At 35.3% G+C, this 19,813-nt stretch overlaps 1 pseudogene; it reads right to left on the bottom strand.

Annotated features, from left to right (window-relative positions):
- Positions 1–16,144: 16,144 nt before the first annotated feature.
- Positions 16,145–18,789, bottom strand: LOC108490163 (annotated as a pseudogene).
- Between the last annotated feature and the right edge of the window lie 1,024 nt (positions 18,790–19,813).

Here is a 19,813-nt window from a genome sequence, read left to right as displayed (position 1 = left end):
TTCATTTTCTAATTAGCTAATGATAAATCTTATAACCCTCTGAATAAGTCCTCTCCAAGATTTTCCTTTTCTTGAGTCAGTCTGCCTAAATCGTGGAAAGAATCTCACTGGCTTAGATTTAGACATCTGACAAGCCTTTGGCCAAATATGAAATGAGCTAGAATGAGCAAGTTTGGAAAATGAATGAGTAATGGTAATGCATTGACAAAAGACAAAGATGTGGATGAAGGCGAAGGTAAATGAGACAAGGATAAAGGCCATATTTATATGTGTAGTAACCCATTAAAGCCATTTCTTTGACAATTCAGAAATTAGTTGCTGGCATTATTGCTACACTTTAAGATTTTGTATAGTATAATTACCTCTCAATATAATTTTGCAATTCATTATATATCTTTTTAGAAAAATTATTAAAAGAACAGGATTTGTGTAATCATTTATAAACAAAGTTGTCCATTTCAAATAAAATGCATAGTCCTTTAATAAAAATTGATATGCTTCAGGCTGGGTGTGGTGGCACCCACCTTTAGTCCTAGCACCCAGGAGGCTGAGGTAGGTGAAGCTCTACCAGATCAAGGCCAGCCTGGTCTGTACAGAATGTTTCAGGGCAGCCTAAACTTCAGGAAGACCCTGCATCAAAAAGTAACAAACAAACACAAACAAACAAACCATTAACAAGCTTCACCTTTTCTGATTTTTAATTTTCTTTTGGATGTAATAGGTAATTGGGTGGAGATAATTTAGATAATCTCCCACTCCTACATTCAGCAGGTCTTTGAAAATAATGTGCATCACAAGCCTACTGTACAGAGATGATTAGGTGCTAATGATGAACCTCTGATATTTGACTTGTGATTTCCAAGGCTTGGCTAAAAGAACTAGGATGTGAAAGGAAATGTCCATCCTGAAATTAGGATCAATCCTAGCTTTCACTACGAGCTGCTATCAAAACAGGAGTCTACCAGAGCTCACAAACACAAAATGATGAACTTTCTGGAGGCAGTACAGTAAAGCATATTGGAATAAGTAATAAAAAAGTAATAGAATTATATGATTGTTGCTACTGTTTCCTCATTCTAGAGATGTTACTTTAAATCAGAGATGAAAAAATAAATCAAATTGATACAAACAAACCTAAAATGTAGGGTCTACAGAGAAAATACCTTAATTGATCTTCCCACAGATGTTAAACAGGTAAACATTTTTTTGCAAGAATATCTATGTTACATAGTATTTTATTAGGACTTTTGATGGAATTCGTAACAGAAGTACACTAGTTTAATTCACCTGTGTATTCAGGAGGGTGATAATGAATGTAGAGAAGGCAAGCATACAAGTGGAGGAAGCAACAGTGAGACACATTACACACAACTAAAAATTAAAATAAAAATACATCATTTAAAAGTTGAAGGCGGGGTTAGAGAGATGACTCATCAGTTCAGAGTACTGGCTGTTCTTGCAGGGGACCCTGGATCAGGTCCCGGCACTCACATGGCAACTAACAACTGTTTGTAATTCCAGTTCTAGGGAACCTGATGCCCTCTTCTGACCACCACGACATTTCATGGTACCGGTGCACTTACATACATGCAGGCAACAGACTCATATACATAGAATAAAAATAGATAAATGTGTTTTTTTGTTTTTTCTTTAATGTTGAAGGTAATGTTTCCTTAGCTTCATTGTGTCAGTTCAATTTTGAGATTCTGAGATAGAAAAATAAGTTATTTACATATTTGACAGTAAGATATAAAGAGTAACATATGAAATAACTGCTGATTAAATATTATCAAATAAACATAGTAAAGCTTTAATCAGTTTATCATTATTCACTTATTACTATGTATGCATTCAAACTGTGTATTAAACTACCTATTCACTTTTTAAAAATATTTTATTATTATATGGTACCATAGACACCTGAAAAAATTTCAGAAGTAGACTAACATCACTATATTACCCTTCTTAAACTATGTTAGTTTTTTCCCCCACTTGGTTTGTCCTCATATTCATAACATTTAGTAGCAATATAAACTTCTACTATTTATCAGATCATATAAATTTATTTAATTACTTTGTATCTCATGCCCATAAATCAAAACAATTGTCACAGATCACTACTTGACTATCTTAATTATTATAATTTAATAAATCTTCATAAATTTAATGTAAAAATCCTTTGTCATAACCATCCAGTCTGGGAGATATATGATCATTTCACTTAAATTTTAGTATTTTGGATTTGGTAACTCTGTATAATAATATAGAATGCATCTAAGAACATAGTTTTTTATGCTTGGGCATGTATTTTCACTTGTTTTCAAAAGAACAGATCCTTGGGGGCTGGAGAGATGGCTCAGCTGTTAAGAGCACTGGCTGCTCTTGCAGAGACCCTGGCTCAATTCCCAGCACCCACATGGCAGCTAGCAACCATAGCAACCATCTATAACTCCAGCTGCAGAGGACTCTGACAGCCACTTCTGACCTCTTTGTGCATTACATGACATGGATGCACTTTCATACAAGCAGGCAGTACATTCATACACATAAAATAAAAAATAATAAATAAAATATTTAAAACAAAAGAACACAGCCTTCATAAAAAAGGAAGGTGAAGACAGGTGTGGTGGCACATGCCTGTAGTCCCAGCACTTGGAAGGCAGAGGCAGGGGGGTCTTTTTGGGGTCAAAGCCAGCCCTGTCTACATAGTGAGGGGGGTCAGATCAGCTGGGGACACAAGGGGAACCCGGTTCCAAAAAAAAAAAAAAAAAAAAAAAAAAAGGAAGGTGAAATTGGTAGAAGTATATGAATATATGTCATATGTAACATATATGTGGATGGAATAAATTTGCAAAACAATGCAAGCCCTGTCATTCATAAAGGCTAGGATTTTCTGTAGAGAAAGGTGATTCTTAATTCATGATTCTTGTAGAATGAGGACAAGAAGTTATGCTTTCTGTCTAAGAAACACATAAATGTGCTTTTGTCAATCTGGAGTGCTGCTTGTATTACAGCATAGTTCAGAAAAGGGTGTGTTAATGGCATGATATTTGAAAGAAAAATAAAACATATAGTCATCACTCACCGTGAGTTGTTATTTTTTCAGCATAACAAGCAACAACTCGTTTCACTAATGTGTTTTTAATGGTGTCATAAGGGCTCTTCTGGCATTCCAATCTGGACCCAAAATGTACAGAAGGATTTTATATTGCTAAAGAGTGAAGCATGTATAAAGACTCAGTAGTAAAATAATGTCTGGTATGCAGGGTACGGCCTGGAGCTGATCCCATCACTTCAAAGTCATAGCTCTTCCCTCCTCCCCATTATACATATGGAGAAAGACCTGTTTATGGAGTCTTATTTATGGATCATGTTACTGAATTTAGGATAATGGTGTTATATAATTTTGCTTCTACTAGATATTATACAAATTCATCCATCCAAGATAAGTTTTTAAAAATATTTACACTAACTTTTCCTCCTTGTATTATGAAATTTGGTGATAAAATTTCCTACAGTAGATACAGAATTTCTTCTGGGATTTTCATGAAGTTGCAGTATAGTTAATTGATTTTTCCTTTTAGTGCTATAGAACTATATGATTTAAAATTGTTAACAAATTCTAACTGGATAAGTTAAATGGAAAAGCCTACCTAGAAACATTTCTTAAAAAATACTTTAAAGTCTTGCTAGAAAATGCTTCATAAAGATTTCACTGAGATTTAATTAGACTATACAAATTCGTGCCTATTACTGTAGAGTATAAGTACTCTATAAAGGAATAAAATATTTTTATCATTCAAAAAATAGAGAGAGATCAGTTATAAAGTAAGAGAATTACATCTTTTCCTATGTATTGATGCCTATGATTATGTCATTGATGCAATTAAACAATAAGAGGACAGTGCATTAAGAGATGAGCTTATGTAAGAAAATATACAGCAATTAATCAAATAATTTCAAATGTCTGTAAGTACTGAGATGTGAAGCATAGTGTAGAAGCACAAAATGCTTCAAGAAATGATGCACTTTACTAAGAGTGGGACTACAGGAATGGGAGCGTTGCAGAAGCTAGTTGGAAGGACACGGAGTTTTAGATAGAAAGAAAAAGATAATCACACGAAAGGATAGTGGCATGGCACACTTCAATAATTTTCAAATGTGACAACCAGAAAGGTATAGGGGTAGAGGAAACTGAATTTAGGGGTTAACTCACGTAAGGCCTCAAATATGAAATATTACGTGATTAAGAGCTTGTGGTGATCATGAGGCAAAGGAGCACAGTCATATTTACATTCAGATACAATACTAGTGTGAGAAATTAATCTGGGAGGTGTGTGGAGAGAAACTACAAGCCCAGAAATACGAAATATGAAATAATGCACAGGAAAATGATTAGGAGACTTATCCATTAAGTGTTACTTGGGGTGAAAAGTGAAGGGACAGACATCAAATACGAATCATCAGTCATGAACCATGGAACTCTGACTAATTAGGTGGCCATAGATGAAAGAGTTGAAAGAATCCAGTGTGATTGCCAAATTGTTTCTTCAGACAATTGGAAGGTAAAAACACCAAAATAGGGCATATCCAGCTAGGAGTGACATGTTTCATATGAGGTGTTATGGGACCTGCAAATGTAGATAACATGAGACAGTGAGTGGATTTAGGGTGTTTGTATTTCAGATTCCTTGGTCTTCATGCCTACTTCTTTCATTATAGTATTACAGCATAATCTTTTTCTAAATTGGTTCTCCATACTCTTTCGTAGCAGCCCTTACTTTTATGGATTCACAGTTGTACTGTGAAGTGTGTAAGAGTATGTACATTCTTTCATGTTTCTTTTAGTAATTAACATAATTTTATGTCCCTTAAGTTCTCAAAAATAAATAAATCAATCCTTTCTTTTGCTTGGCTCTGGTGAAAGTCTGAGTCTCACTCTTCTGCAGCACACAGTTTGGCTCTACAAACAGACAGATACATGAGTACTGCTACGACACCTTCAAAACTGGAAAGCCCCCAAAGCAAGGCACTAGTAAACCCTGTCGTGACCTAAAGGGCTAGGACTTGCTAGGAATACATTGGCTGGAATATCACAGAAAACACCACAGAGCTATTGCCACAACACGGTACCTCCGTGGCAAAATGTGATGAAAAATCTACCCCATACTTCATCCCTCTGGAACTGCACATCTGCTCAAAGACTTAATTTTATTTCCCCCTGGTAAAAATTACAGATAAGACTATGATGCAGATCCAAAATACCATATGGAGACCCAGTTTCTCTGAGTTTTACTATGCCGTTCTCTAAGTCTTTCCTTTCTTGGTCTATTCATAATTACTTGTACAATATCCAACATATAAATTCATACAGAAGAAAATAGAAAAATTAGAAATTAGAGTTTACTTTTAGTGTAAGGCATTGTGCTGGAATCATCTGCAAAAATTGTACTCATAGTCTCCTGAACAAATTTCTTCTCAGGACAAAGTTAGAACAAAAGGAGGCTGAAAAATATAGATTTTTAGTAGGCCTACCATGTGCTCTTCAGAAATGTGGGGTTAATCATGAAAACAAATGGAGGAGAACTGATAATCGGGGAGGGGAAATTGATTACTTTTTCTTCCAGAAATATGTCATCCAATCGCCATCATACCAAGGAGCACGATTCCTATCTGAGTCACATCTCTGGTCTCATGTAACCTCCCATTGTTCATCTAGCTGTCTGACCTGCCAGTGTGTTTACCGCATTGTTCTGGTGCTCCTCACTTACACTTCATATTCTCCGTAGCCTTGAGCTGAGTTCACCACAGCTTTCACTGCCCACTCTCTTTTCACTACCTACTCTTTTTCTTGCCCAGCTGAGAATTCCATGATCTGTTAATATCATCACAGCACTCAAAATTATATTAAGTATCTTGATGTTCTTTTACTCACATCATAATTACATAACCAGAAACAGCATATTTATCTATAACATCTGGTCCTATAACTTACACTTTATGCTATTGAACAAAAGAATGGAACTAAGATGATTTAATTAAAATTCATTATCATAAAATTAGTGCAGATATATAATACCAGAGAATGTACTGAATTCTTCTACTAAATTTTTAGCATTTATACTTCAAGTCTCTACACCTTCAGAACAACCACCTAGAAATTTCAAAGCTACATTTACAATAAAAATAATTTCCCAAACCTTGAAACTTTCTCTTCTTCACTCAGCCTTCGGTCTGATTATCTCATGTCTCAAAAGGAATACCTCAGTTTTCTAACCCAAATGTACAAGTCAATACGCAGATACCTAGACTTTTCAAGAAGATGTTCCATCCATCAGAACATGTTGTCATAACTCTAGTTTCTACCTCCTACAAATTTCTCAAGAAAGAAACTCAGTCCAACTTTGCTCAGAATCTTCATATTTTGCCTTTACTGAGATATTGCGATGTCACCTGCAGCATTCGCTACATATGTTAACCCAGCATGCACTCAGGCTCTAATGCATTCATCTTTCATAAATGTTTGCTTTCCTCTCCATCTTCCTGCAGATCAGGCTGTTTTCTGCTTTCCTCCTCAAAATGATTTCTTGAAATTAATTATACATTGCTTTAATCTATCTCTTGGTTGGTTGGTTTGTTGGTTTTGTTTCTTGTGCTTCTAGAAATCAAATCTAAGACTTTCTATATACTAGGCATATAGGCAAACACCCTACCAGTGCACTTGCCATGAAAGCTTTCCTTATTCATTCTCTCTCTCCCTTCCTTTCTCTCTCTGACTCTTTCTCTCTCTCCCTCCCTTCCTCCTCCCTCCTTCCTTCCTTCTCTTTCTGCATTTCTGAAGCTCCATGTTATTTAGCACACCTACTTCACTGCAGTCACAGCATGCAGTGACTTCCAAATTACCCAATTCATATGATATTATCTGGTCATCACTTTCCTGGACACTTGGAGATACATTAGACAGCTTGATTTGGGCTCTTTCTTGAATTTTCCTTCTTATATTATGATCTTTGGATTTCTTTCCAGTCTCCTAGGATACTCTTTTAATGGCCTACTCTCTCCTAAAGCATTCAAGGTGGATTTCCTCAGCAGCAGCCACGGCTTCCTGACATTTCTGTTTACATTCTCCACCAGGGAGAAGATTCCATTCCCACAGCTTTCAATAGCAGCTACATGCTACTGCCTTATAATTTCACATCTCTGATTAAGAACTCACCTGAGGGACACAAATTTATATAAAACTAACTTTTTCTTTGATACTTTCAGTGGATAACTTAAAGGAGGTTTAAAGTTAAATTATTCAAAACAAAACTCTTGATTAGAGTGCAACCTGACTTCCCCCAGCATACACATATATTTTCCACACTGCAGTAAAAAATGGTATGTCCACCTACATTCCATATCCAGAAAACTTGGAGTTTTTCTTAACTCTTCTTTAACTCCACATGCTTCCACTTTTATTTTCTATATTTATGACAACGGGGACTTTAAGCATTCTACAGGTGCAATGCTTTAAACCCACGCATCGCCACCTTGCCTGTCACTCTCTTAGCTCCAGACATACATGTCCATCTAGTTTAGATTTCTCAATAACTTTTAATTAGACTCCTTTTTTCTATTTCTTCCACACAGCAGTTAGAGAATCCACTATCATATAAATCAAATCATTTCACGCTACAAGGATTCAACGGTTTTTCATCTCAACTTGGCAAACTGTAAATTCCTTTATTTGATCAAAAAGGTATTGTAAGATATATTTCCTTTAAAACTTCTTTTATTGCTACGTCTACTCAAGGCACTAGCCTGCCCTTAATGCCTTCAACCTTCACACAGCATAGGGTATGTGTTTCAATTCTCTCAGCATATCTGTGTTCCTGGATAGTTTCTCTCTAAATATTTGTTACTTTGTTTCCTAATATTTAGTTCTAAGCTGATTTAATGGCAAGCTTTTTGCTAATCAGCCTATGAACTAAAGTTAACTAGCAGCCCACAGACACTATCACAGGACTCAAAGACTTTTCTGTCTAGTATCATATGAAAGTACATAATTATATGATTTTCTACTTAATTCCTTCTTCTCTGTCTTCTGCATGCAGATGTAAACACTATGATTTTGACTTTTTTTCTGTCTGGTTCTATCTTGTTTAATACAATAGCTCCAAAATGAGAAAGGCAGGTGGCACAAAGCAAGTTTTCAATAGTTGTTGACTAATTCAAAGAATTCATATGTGATAAATAAGATTTACTAAGTTTTAATAGAATAAAATTTACACTGCAAAATTAAACAATAAGTGAAAACCTCAGACACGGATGGAGCATTGGCTATCCTAAAAACTTTCAACAATTTATGTCACCTACATGTATAGGTGAAGGGTGGATTTAAACTGACAAAGGGCCAAAGATAAGTCATTGCTTGTCGTTCTAAATATTTTACTATTTGGGGCTGGAGAGATGGCTCAGGAGTTAAGAACACTGATTGTTCTTGCAGAAGACCCAGGTTTGAATCCCAGCACCCACATCAGCTAGCAACTGTCTGTAACTCCAGTTCCAGGGGATCTGACAGACTCTTCGGTCCTCTATGGGCATTGCATGACACAGGTGCACTTACCTACATGCAGGCATAACACTCATATACATACACATAAAAAAATAATAAAATATTAAACAAAAAATAAAATAAAAATTTTACTATCCTCTTCAAGTTAGTGACAATATTAAGCTTCTTTTACTCTAACTAACTTGTCACCATCCATCATGAGTTTTATTGCATTTCTTTTTATTAACTTTAAAAACTGAACACACAAAGTCTTGGGTATCATTAAGACATTCTTAAATGAAAAATTGTTTTACTGATGCCCCCCTGAGTTCCATGTAAAGTCATCCCCTCACTCTCCCTTTGACTTTCACGTCAGCTGTTTCATTTTACTCACCACCCGTTCTCTAGCATCATTCCTTATCCTTTTTTTTTTTTTTGGTTTTCTTTCTAGTTTTCATTCCCAGGCATATAATTCAAAGGGTTCTATATACTTCTAAAGAGATAACTTGCACATCCATGTTCATTGCTGTTCTATTTGCAACTGCAGGGATATGAAACCAGCCTAAATGCACACCAATAGATAATGTGGTTTATACAGAATGTTGACTCAACTGTAAAGAAAAGGAAATTAGCTAACTAACTTTAAAACCAGTACCAAGGATGAAATCATACTGCAGAAAGCAAGGATAGGCTACAGGTACTGTGTTCCTGATAAGAAAGGATACAAGCTGAACTAGACAAGGAGCACTTGGGTTAAGGAGAATATACGTGTTACAAATAGGTAATAAATAGAAGAGTTAAAGGTGTGGTGCTCATTTACTATGGAAGAAGAGGGAGCAGAAGAACCAAAGCCGATTCCCTGGTGTCTCACATAAGAGACCAAAATAAGCTGAAAAACATGGAGTCAATTTCCATAGCAAAGGCTGACTTATATACACGTTGCAGTTTCTGAAGGTAATGCCAAGTGAAGAAGACTGAAGTGTGAGCTCGTCTTCCTGCAGGCTTCATCTCCTTGGCTGTGTTCATTGTTGCCTCGTGAGTTATGTTAAAAGCAGCAAGAAGAATGGGTGGACTTATGCAAAAGCTGCAACTTCATTCCTTTATCCTGAATCTCAAGGTATTTGTTCTTCCAAAGTCTTTCATGAAATTAATTCTTTCAAACCACAAAAATTCATGTAGAAAATCAAATGTATTTCAGTAACTGGAGAAGCTGCCTGCTATCCAATGCCAACGATATGTCATTCCGGAAACACCAAACTATAAGCAGTAAAGATAGCAGGGCTTCGAGATGAAGAAAAGGTTGAGTGAGTGGAGCACAAGGTTTTTAGGTCAGCTGAACTACTCTGTTTGATACTGTAGTGTAGGGTGATGTTCTTTCACATGTACCAATCTCCGTGCACTACACCCCAACAAGAGTAAAGCAAGGACTGTGACTGATAATCATATCTCAGAGTGTTTTAACAGTGTGTAATGAATGCATGATTATGGATTTTATATTAGTTTGGTATACTGTTCACAATTAATAGCCTAATTTATATATTGTTAATTAAGGGCCTAACATTCATTATTCATATTTCCTGTTTACCTAACGCACATTTACCTCTTTCAAGAGCTTGTCCATGAAGCCACATTATATTGAATTGTTTTGTTTCAAGCCCTTAAGTGATAATTTGTCAGACTTCCTTTCTTCTTGAGTAGCTTGAATGTCTTGAATACTTTTGGTCAGATGTTGTGTAGACTGGGGTTATGTGTGTTTGGAGAGAAATACCACAGTGGTAAAGTGCCATGTTCATCACATCATTCAAAAGGATTGTTGCTATTTTAAAGGCTGTTAGAAAAGACAAATATATTTTAGAGAATATTTAGGTTGAAGTGACATTGACACAGCATGTAAAACCATTATCAATATTTTCAATCATACAACTAATGAACCTACACTAAGACATCATCATCACCCAAAGTCTGTACTTCACCTTTGACTTCACTCTTAATATTATGCCTTCAGTGGGTTTGTGCATATGTACAAAGATATGCATGTGCTGCTATAGTATCACAGAGCACTTTTTCACTCCTCTCAAAATCATCTCTGCCCTGCCTATTCATCCCCCTTCCTTTATCTCTATTGTTTTAATTTTCTAGACCATTATATCATTGAAATTACATAATATTTGCCTATTTCTCTTTTAGGGCTAAATAATATTCTATTGTTTGGATGCACTGTACTTTGTTCATTCACCTACAGAACGATGTCTTGGTTACTTCCAAGTTTTGTCAATTATGAATAAATTTTCTAAAAATCATTCAGATGCCTTGTGAAGGTTTTCTGTGGTTGTTTGTTCATTTGTTTGTTTTTGTTTTTCTGCTTGTTTGTAACATTTTGACTTTAAGCTTTCTGTTTCTTTAATACCAAGCCTTTTTATTGCTGGACTACATGCTTGTTATTTACATGGCATTCTGGAAATGCCAAAGTATGGATAGCAAGAGACCCCCAACTGTGTTCTGAAATAGTTCTACAGATTTTCATTCCCAACATGAAATGAGTGATCATTACTCCACATCCTCATTAGCATTTGCTGTGACCAGTGTTCTGAATTTTGACAATTCTAAAAGGCATATTGGGGATGAAGAGATGGCTCAGTCTTGAAGAGCACTGGCTGCGCTTGCAGAGGACCTGGGTTCAATTCCCAGCACCCGCATGGCAGCTCACAACTGTCCTTAACTCCAGTTTCATAAGAATACAGGATCCTCTTCTGATCTCCTCAGGCATTGCATGACACGGGTGCACTTACATGCATGCAGGCAATAAAAAAGGCATATGGAGCCAGGCGTGGTGGCGCATGCCTGTAGTCCCAGCACTTGGGAGACAGAGGCAGGCTGATCTCTCTGAGTTCAAGGCCAGCCTGGTCTACATAGTGAGTTCCAGGACAGCTGGGGCTACAGGGAGACCCTGCTTCAAAAAGAGAAAAAAAGGCATATGGGTGTTATATTTTCATATGCATTTTCTTGATGCAGAGAGTGTGTAACATCTTTTATAAGCATACTTGGCATCCGTGTATCCTTTTTTGGTGAGATGTCTGTTAAGATCTGATATGCCATTTTTAAAAACTTCATATTGTTTTCCTATTGTTGAATTTTACTAGTTCATTTCCTCTTTCAAATAATGGTCCTTGCTTAGATAAGTCCTTATAATATATATCTAATTTAAATCTTTTGACTATGCTTTTCATGGAGCAGAAGATTTTAGTTTTAATGAAGTCCAAGTTATCAACTTTTCTTCATGGATCACACTTTTGTTGTATTGAATAAAACCCAAGTTTTTACCTATGTTTTCTTCTAAAAATGATCTTCTTTGTTATTTATATTTAGGCCTAAGATACATTTGGAGATATTTATTATGAAGAATGTAAGGTCTGTATCTACTGTATCTAAATCCAGATTCCTCAGATTCCCTTTTTTGTAAATAAATTATTGTTTGAGCACTGTTTACTCATACAGATCTTTTCTTCACTGTCTTGCCTTTCCTTCTTTATCAATGACCATCGTTATACTTATGTACGGCAATTTGTGGGTTCTCCATTTTCTTCTATAGGTTTATGCTTTTATCAGTTCTGCATTTTCTTCATCATTGCAGGTTGCAGCAAGTAACACAATCAGCTAATTTCAGGCCTCCTATGTGATTTCCATTCACTATTAATCTAGTTTCTCTCAAGCTTTCCATGCTACATCTATTTAGAATTATTGTGCCTACAGCTAGAATTTTCTAGAATTTTCTTAGGATTACAAATTATCCTAGTATAAAATGTGCTAACTAGTTCTTATATGTTAAAATACATTATTTTCATAGTGTCACTTTTCCAAAGATAATATTATGGGATTCATTCTATCATGGATGAATAGCAAGATGACTTCAATAATTTAAAATCAACATTACAAATAGAAAGAAAGAAAGAAAGAAAGAAAGAAAGAAAGAAAGAAAGAAAGAAAGAAAGAAAGAAAGAAAATCCAGGTTAATGGCACATGCCTTTAATCTCCACCCTGGGAGACAGGGGTAGGTGTACATCTATGAGATGAAGGCCAGCCTGCTCCACATACTGAGTTCTAAGCCTACAGGGAGATCTAGTCTCAAAAAAAAAGTAAATAAATAAATAAGATTATCAACATGATTGAAGTTGTTCATCTGGACATGTGTCAGAGTCTCTTCAAAGAATATAAGTTAAAACCAGTGACATTGTGCATTTTTAATTTTGCTATTTTTCTTTCACCCTAAACAATAGGAAAGAACATAATTTACTCTTCATCATGATTGTTATGTGACTTTGTAACATTTTTAAATCCCCAGTGCTTGATGATCTTGACAAAGCATTATATTGTTTAAGTGGTATATCCATAATTATTAGAAAGCATTTTTGTAAATTCTCTGGTTACATAGTTACCTTCCTTTAATATTTTTTCACAATACTGTTTGTTTTCATTATTTATTTATTAGTTTTTTCTGTCATTGTTTCTCTTAGATCTTAATATTTGTTTGTTTTACTTTGGCACGTGTAACTGAGCTTTCACATTTGGCAAGCAATATATCTGGTTGTTGATATGCACTGGTGTGTGTTCATTCTCTCAGGCTGGTTGTTCCCCTCTCCAACTCCTTCTCCACCTCTTCTCCCTTTCTAATGATTTCATAAGTTATATTTATAGTCAAGGTGCTTAAGTTCTTAATGCTTGTACACAATTATTCATTTACACCTTATGCACATTATGGATGTTACACACCTCTTATTTAAGGACATTTCTTTATTCCTATGTCATAAAATGGTCTTGTTTCTTCTTCCACAATTTTTAAGGTTTTGCTCTTCACATTTAAGCTTGTATTACTACCAACTTACTTTTGTATAAATGTCTCTGAAATCTTACTTTTCTGCTTTCCATTTCCATGTATCTAGTGTGTGGATGTGTGTGTGTGGATTTATTTCTCTCTAATTTTAACATTCCCAGTGGAATCTATAGATATATCTCTAATTCACTGTACTTTTTAATCACTCTGTTGAACTTGTGAATCTGAAGACACAGATCTCTTATGGATAGTGAAATATTTTTAGATATCCTCAATTTATTTTCTTAATTCCATTCACCATATTTTCTCCAAGTGGATCTCCAGTTAGATTCATGCTATTTGTTTAATTTTTGTCCCTTAATGTTTTATTTTTTCACATTACTTTTACCATTTATTTTGGGTGGTAATGTTTCCTCCATGATAACCTTCTCAAGGTCACTTAGTGCTTCCTGTGTGCATGGTATAGGGCCATCTTCTAGAGTATGAGTAGTTTCTCAGGGCAGCATTCTTAAAGAATCCTAACTGTGCCTCCCTAGCAGCCATCAGTCACAATAGCTCCTCAGGTAGGTGTAGAACTTCATGAACTCCCCCGACAACCATCCATGCTGGGATTTTTCCTGGCTTGAGTTTGTGCAGTCTTATGCAAGTAGTCACAGCTGCTGTAAATTCTTGTATGCAAAGTGCTTTGATGTTAAGCAAATGCTATTTCACTGCAGACATCCACTATCTATGGATCTTGTAATCTTTCCAGACTCTTTTCCAGAATGACCTATAAACTCTGGAGAAGGGAGTGTGATATGGTTGTCACATTCAGAGCTGAGCACACCACAGATTTTTATTCTCTACATAATTACCATGGAGTATCAATGTATTATTTGCCAGAAGAACTGTCTCTGAAGAGGGTTGAGAAATTTACAAATCTATGTGTATAAAGATAAGAATATAGAAACCAGTCTATTATTATGTCCACTTAGCAGAACTGCATACTGCGTTCTCCTGTAGGGCTTATGACCAAGTCATCCATGGGTTTTTGACATGGTTAATTGTACCAGGAATGAATTCTGTCTATGGAGCATGATTAAATTCAACCAAAACTTTATTTGCTACTCCCATATTGTATTTTTGGTACTGTTGCACCAATAGGTATATCTTACCAGACCAATTTTTATTAAAGCTTGAAGAGTCCACAGCTGGATAGGACTGTTGATTATTTTCCCCTCTTGATACTGTGCATAATATCTTACAGTACCATGAATGCTAGACAATAGGAATGAAGATTGTATCTTGGTACCAGCTTCATTTACCCATGTCCTATGTGGTGCCTTTAGTAATAGGGTCTTATCATTAAGTTCTAGAGGGTACCCAAGATCAAAGACAATAACCAGCAATGTTCATGGGTTGGGGGGGGCTAATGGTACAACAATGATTAACAAGTCAGAAACAAGTAATTCATTCCTGGCATGGGGTTTTTATTTGATAGTGTGTGGTGTCTGGGAAAGGCATTGTCTCCCAGTTAAAGAATAAGTCAATTTAAACTCCATTTATATATAAATATGTATATATTTTAGGAAGCTTCTATGGTAGTAGGTTTCATATTTTTTTCCTGAAGGTCTTTAGGGTTACTTATCCTTCTGTATGCTCCGTCCTCTACCCTGCCCTTTCATTTCTCCATTGCATTTAACTTTCCTGTTTCATTATTTTACTTTCCCCCTTTTTACCACCTCTGTTCTATTCTTTTTAACTTGAAATGACACCTCTATGATCTTTATTAGTTTCTTGCCTTCCAATTTAAATACAAATGAGATTCTTACCAAATCAATTTACAGATCCAATACAATCCCATTTAAATTTCAATGCAATTCTTCATAAACAGTGAAACACAATCCAAAAATATCTATGGGAATGCAAAAGACCCAGGATAGCTAAAACAATTCTGAAAAAAATACATTGTTGAAAGTATCACCATTCTGGATCTCAAGTTATTCTACAAAGCTATAGTAATAAAAAAAAATAGCACAGCACTGGCATAACATCAGACACATTAGTAAAGAAATAAAATTGAAGAACCGGATATAAGTCCACATTCCTATAGCCACTTGATTTTTCAAAAAGATGCAAAAAAATACATATTGGAGAAAAGACAACATCTTCAATAAATGTTGCTGGCCAAACTGAATAGGAAAGTGAAACTGTAGGGAAAGGAAAACGGACCCCTATCTCTCACCATGTACAAAACTCAACTCCAAATGGCTCAAGGACCTCAAGGTAAGGCCTGATAACCTGAATCATAGAGGAGGAAGTACAGATTACACTTCAACTTATAGGCACAAGAAAGCACTTTCTAATAAGAACCCCAGTAGTGTGGGCATTTGACAAATCAGACCTCATGAACCTGAAAAGATTTATAAATGAAGAACGCTTACATGTGACTGAAGAGAGTGGCGGTCCATGGAATGGGCAGAATATCTTTACAATTTATATGTCTAACAGGGGGTTGGTGTCTAGAACATACAAGAATGTACAAAACTAAACATTAAGAAAGCAAACAAAACTATGTTAAAGTCTGGGAAATGTAATTAAGCAGCGACTTTTGAAAAGAAGAAATACAGATGGCTAAGAAATATCTTTTTGAAATTTCAACCTTTTTAGCTATCAGGGAAACGCAAATTAAAAAAAAAAAAAAAAAAAAGAAAACTACTCCTAATAGGGAAGGAGGTACAGGATGGCCTGGAGGAAATTTCAGAAAACAGCACAGCAGGAGCCAGACAGTCTGATCTTCTTTAGACAAGAATGAAGATCTGGTAATTGGGTGGCACAGAAGGCAATCCATTGACCACTGGGGTTGTTACAAAGTCTTCTGGATTGACCAGAGATTTCAGCATAACATTCTGTAGAATGGTGGTCTGGAACTGAAGGAGCTAAATGTGGGCCAGGACCTCTCCTGCACAAATCCTTTTTCCCGTGGAGAAAGTCATGAAGTTGTCACTTTTCTTAAAATTCCCATCCTTATCCAAAAAGTGACCAGAGTCAAACTTCTCTGGGTTGTGGAATTCTTTGTTGTTATTCAGCACAGATGACACAAATGGTATTATGTTTGTGCCCTTGGGGATGACGTAGCTCCTGAATTTAATGTCATAGGTCACTGTATGGAGCAGGGTGATAGGGATGAGGTCAGTTTATCTCTGGACCTCATGCACCATGGCATCTGTGTAGGGCATGCTGTTCCTGTCCTGCATGCAGAGGCTCTGGTTTCTGCCAACCACATGGTCAATCTCTTCCTAGACTTTGGTTAGTTAGTGACAGTGAGAATGGATAGGATAGGAGAAAAGTGGCATGTGTGTCACAACAATGCAGAGTGACACAGGGCATGATGAAGGTGGCCCAACAGTATGATACATATACATTATGTATAGGAGTTGGACAAACAGAATTGATGGGGTATGGATTCATACCACTATACTATTGAATAACTATTGCTATACAACATGTGTTTTGTTTTTAGAAGTCATAATAACAAAGTTAGAAGAATTAAATATTTCAAATAATAAAAAAGTGTATATATATATAAAGAGAATAATATATATCTATATATAGTCATTGTTGAAAGACATTAGGAGTCATATATCAAATTTTGGTCAAAATAACAATCTTTTAAAAGAGTTATAATCTAATGTATGTTTATAATTACATGTATGTTCTATACCTAGTTCCTATTACCAAATTTTGCCCAAGTTCAACATTAACACTAACTTATGACATACAAACATATATTTGCCAATAATGTCTATTTCTGGTAACAATGAAAACTTTCATTGCACTTATATCCCATATATAAAAACATATCTATACATGGATATAAACACACACAAACACACACACCCAAGTTTCTGCTTACTTCATGAAAAACAGCAATTTGGAATATAATACTTGACTATACCAATATTTATTACTATAATAATTATAGCTAAATAAATATTATCTCTATCATGAAAATTATTATTATTTTCTACTTTTCTTACTCATTCTAACTGAAGAATGCATTTTCATTCCAGTTTGTAATTTTCTGTTTCTTAACTTAGAATCGTATACTTCCTTCCCCATTGGGGTGATGTACCTGTCCTCTTCTGTCCCATCTCTCCATTTCCTCACTTCTGGGGGATACTCATCTTCCATTTGCAGTTTCTGGAGTCACAACACAGATATCTCCATCATTCCCTGTTCTATGGAACTTTGACACTATCCCTTGTATTAATATGTATCTGAACCAGATTTACTACTATGACTTATCTGTCAGGGAAGTCATGGAGCAGGATCTTGAGGCTTCTGGTCACACTGAAATTCACAATCAGGAAGAAGAAAGCTATGAATGCTTGTTCTCTGCCCATTTCCTCCTTTTTATTCAGTCAAGTACCCTCATCCATGGAATGACTCTACCTGTATTTAGTGTGGGTTTATGCATCTCAACTCCCTGAAGTGTATATCTAAAGATTTCTTTCCATAGTGATTCTGAATTTCATCAAGTTTGCAATGAAGTTAGGCATTACACCAACCATAGACAATGACTGCTTTTGAAATCCCTAGACGTTATCAGATTGTTGTTTATACTTCCTGCAATAATACACTTTCTTGTGTTCATGTGAGCATTGTTATGATTACAAATCATGTTAACACTTGGCATTCACAGTTTAAACTTATGGCAACTGGTAGATAAACATTTAGTAGGTTGTAAGATGTACATCCTTATACTTTCTATTTCTGCGATTAATAATGAAATTTGATGTCACTTCATGTATCGGTGTGTCATTCATTTTCATAGTGATAGAATCTTCATTCATTTATAACCATAGTATAATCGCATTCTACGTGTCAGTAAATTGTTCACATCTCCATTGAGAAGTTATGAAAAGATTTAAATTTCTAGGGTTCCTTTGCATCTTTAGGAAAGTTATGAGGAAAATTTCTGTAGCTCTTTTGTGTGAAAGGCATCCTAATGCTCTCCTGCTCTCACTTGCTGCACAGGAAAAGTCATCGAAAAGAAGTGTAACTCAATATGCCTTGAGTAATATTAACTTGGCTACATAAAAAAAATGTATTATTGAGGAAGCTTTCTTCATGTTGAAACCAGAAATTGTAAATGCAAAGACAGCTTTACATAAAGTTTTAATTACTGGGGTCAAAATGTCATAGCATGAACAAACATATTTGTTTGAGGCATAAACACAGGTTAAAACCATGTTTTATTTTACACATCATTATAGAGATAAAGTCAATGAATTTGTTAGAATCTTCAATTTTAACATTTTGTTCATATATTCTACATCTTCTATTTTTGGATCTTTTCTATTATGTTACCAAGCTGTAGAATCCTGCAGATTTACTAGGCTTTATTTTTTCCTTTCATTCTTACCTGGTTATTTGAAACCATGATTTAGCCAGAGCAAGTTAACAAGTCTAGACAACACATACATGTTTTATTGCTCTTTGAGACAACCTTAATTATAACTTTAATAGAGAAATCTTTACAAGGAAAGACATGAAGAACAATCTATGATTTTTAAATCTGTTTTGTTGTAGACATTTATCTAAGAAAAGAAAATTGTATCATATAGTAGCAAGACAAAGACTAAGATGTTGAATCAGTTTGTCTTTTTGGTTGTACTTCAGTTAAAATTCAACTGTGCCATAACTAAATAAATATTGACATTTTGTACATGTATTAAGAATGGGAAAATGGGCTGAAGAGATGGATCTGCAGTTAAGAGTACTGACTTCTCTTGCAGAAAACCTAGGTTCAATTCCCAGCACACATGTGGCAGCTAACAACCTCCTGTAACTCCAGTTCCAGGGACTCTGATGCCCTCTTCTGACCTCTACGGGCATTGCATGACATGGGTGCACTTGCACACATGCAAGCAATACACTCATACACATTTAAAAAAATAAGTAAAAATAAATAAAATATTAAAAAAATAGGAAACCAAAGCCTACAAGATTTAAATTTAATTTAATAGAAAAATATGAAAATATAAAGACATTCGCATAATTGTGAGCTTTATGTTAGAATGGATGCTGTTGTGAGCAGCATTGGCTTACTGAGGTGCCATGCTATTAGTTCAGGGCAATCATCCTGTTTCTGATAATTCAAGAAAAATTGTGCATGCGCACATCGCTCATGTGATACTCACAGATATATGCATCTGTGTGTGTGTCTGTATGTAATATGTGTATACGCATTATTTGATACTTAAAAATATACATGTGTGTATGAAAATGTGTATATACACATTGCTTTTGTGATGTTTAAATGTATGTGTTTTGTGCATGAGAATATGTTACTGTAAAGTGTTTACTTACTGAAAAGCATTGGCCTAGAGTACCATAGTCCTTCACTTAGGATATAGAACAAAATTAACACATAGAACAAAATGAAAATACCCTCACTCTCCCTT

Source organism: Nannospalax galili, unplaced genomic scaffold (genome assembly GCF_000622305.1).
Source record: "Nannospalax galili isolate Female #2095 unplaced genomic scaffold, S.galili_v1.0 scaffold85, whole genome shotgun sequence".
NCBI lineage: Eukaryota > Metazoa > Chordata > Mammalia > Rodentia > Spalacidae > Nannospalax > Nannospalax galili.
This window is presented reverse-complemented; position numbering and strand designations above follow the sequence as displayed.